This window comes from Condylura cristata, unplaced genomic scaffold, assembly GCF_000260355.1.
Source record: "Condylura cristata isolate star-nosed mole 26May11 unplaced genomic scaffold, ConCri1.0 scaffold00090, whole genome shotgun sequence".
Taxonomy (NCBI): Eukaryota; Metazoa; Chordata; class Mammalia; order Eulipotyphla; family Talpidae; genus Condylura; species Condylura cristata.
The window spans coordinates 116,370-119,044 of record NW_004567191.1 but is presented as its reverse complement, the minus strand read 5'-3'; positions in this window follow the sequence as shown (position 1 = coordinate 119,044).

Below are 2,675 nucleotides of genomic sequence, written 5' to 3'. Positions count from 1 at the left end.
AAAAATGGCACCAGAAAGGAAGGCTGTTAAACCATGTCGAGTGCACAGCCACCAGAAATTAGTGGTGTTGCCTGGAGACAACCATTGATTTGAACTTGGGGGGTCAACTATTGAGGTACAAAGGGTGGCCTGACTAGTGGCCTGACCTACACAGGTGCCCTGTCCAGTCACCCGTGTGAAGGTAAGGGCGGCCGGTGTCTGTGGCCAGGGTGTCGAGGGTGTGGAGGAAGAGAGAACAACGGAAGCATTAACTCTGATAGCCTCGTAGAATAGCAAAGCCAGCAAGAAGTGGTTAGGTTGGGGGAGGTTTTATTGAGTGCCCGAAAGCAGCCTGAATCTTATGAAGAAGGGGGTCAGAAAGGGTTGCTGAAGGGATTGGAGAAGGAGTGCTGAGAGGTTGTGGGGGCCTGTCAGAGAAAGAGGGGATGTTTGTGTTAAAGGGTAGGGGCTGCCATGTTGTTAAGGTGGACCGAGGTGGTTGCGTTGTTAAGGTGGCAGCGTGGCGGCTGCGCCATCGGGCAAGGGTTGGAAGGGAGGTGAAACAGAGAAGATGGAAAGGCAGAGGAGGGCTAAGTAGAAATGGGACATCGCGTAATTTGAGGGGTTTTGTAGGTTCAGAAAGGCATTGAAAATCAGAGGTATGGGAAGGATTTAGAGCCAAGACAGAAGGGCCTGAGGCGGATCTGGAGATAGGAGTACAGAGGATGACTGGGAAGGGTCCCTGCCAAACGGGGCAAGGGGCAGTCAGTCCCTGTCAGCAGGGGGTGCCCTGTAAAACACAAGTTGGCCTGGGTGGAGTGAGGTTACGCTGGGGGTGTGTGAGGGATCTGGTAAGAGCCAGTCTTGGTACTTCCAGAGTTCATTACAGACATGGGAGAGAAGTGGGACAACAGCATCTGAGGGGAGGCAGGATTGAGTTTGGACACCAGGTGGGATCAGGGGGCGACCATACATGAGCTCGAAGGGAGAGAGAGGTAGGTCTTTTAGGCATGGCTCTCAGGCGAAGTAAGGCGAGAGGCAGCAAGTGCACCCAGTCGAGGTGTAGCTCAAGGGAAAGCTTGGTGAGAGTCTCTTTAATACACCTATTGGCCCTTTCAACTTTTCCTGAAGCCTGAGGGCGGTATGGGCAGCGAAAATGCCAGGGCATGGGCAGAGGCAGAAAGGGAGCGGATAGTCTGGGAAATGAACTCAGGGCCATTGTCGGACTGTAATGAAGTGGGTAATCCGGGTTTAGATTTGAGCGGAGTGTTGGGGTTGGTGCGTTGGCGAGTAAGACAAGAATGTGAGAGTGTGGACAAGACCTTCTTGTCCTCTGGAGTCGGAGAAAAGAAGGCGGAGAGGAAATGAGTTAGGGAGTGTGGGGAAGTATGAAAAAGGTCATGAAGAAGGGTGAGGAATTGTGAGCGGTAATTGACAGTATCGGCTGGGGACAAATCCACAGACTGGGGCTGTGACAGACCCACAGGTTGAGACTGTTGAACCAGAATGTGTGGGGAATCGCTTGAGAGGAGGAGGCGGAGTCATACAGGGCACATAGCGCCGCCTGTCGAGCGGTAAGGTCGGCTAGCTTATTACCCCGAGAAATGGGCGAGTGGTCAGGCTGTTGAGCCCAGCAGTGAGACACGCCCAGTGAGGAAGGCAGCTTAGCTGCCTCCAGTCAAGTCGGTGATAAAGGAAGCATTTGACACTGAACATCCCCAGGTAGTCAACAGACCGTGTTCCTTCTATGTTGCAGCATGGGAAAGCAAGATGTAAAAGACATATTTGGAGTCTTTATACAGAGATAGGCGCTGCCCTTGAGCCAATATGCAGGCCCGTGTAACAGCGATAAGTTCAGCCTGCTGATTGGTGGTGCCGGCAGGCAGAGGACGCGCCTCAGTGACCTCTGAGTGAGAGACCACAGCATATCCGGCCACAGGAATATTGTCCCGTCAGAATGAGGACCATCAGTAAACCATACAAGATGGGGATCTAGAAGGGGACTCTCAGAGATGTTAGAGGGACAGGGTAGTAGGGTATCCAGGGTCTAGACAGGTATGGGACGGAGAATCTGAACCCGCGGAAGTAGGTGGTAGTAGGGTGGCTGGATTGAGAGGAGGACAGGTGGAGAAGGTGATCTCCGGATATAAGAGGAAGGACGTCAGGAGGTCAAGGATTCTGGAGGGAGATAGAGTATGGAGGCCTTTATAAGCGACCAGGTCTCTAAGTCGATGTGAGGAGAGGACAGTAATTGGGGCACCAAAAGTGAGTTTATGTGTCTCTTTATGGAGTAGCTGTGTGGCAGTAAGAACCCAAAGACAGGGGGCCCATCCCAGAACGGTTGGATCAAGCTGTTTAGAGAGATACGGAACCGGCGCAAAAGTAGGCCCATAAGTCTGACCTAAGGTCTGCCCAGAGGCTTCATGAACATAAAGAGAGAAGGGACGACTGAGGTCCGGGAGTTGGAGGGCCGGCGCCTCGAGTAGAGCCTGCTGTAGTTGGTGAAAAGCATGGGCCGGCGAGGAGGACAGGGGTTCCTCCACGGGTCCCTTAGTTAGGTCATATAAGGGTTTGGCCAACAGGGAGTAGCAGGGAACCCAAGCCCGAAAATACCCTGCCAACCCAAGGAAGGACAGGATGCTGGCCTTTGAAATTGGAATGGGGAGGTCCCGGAGAGCTTGTTCCCGATCCACTGT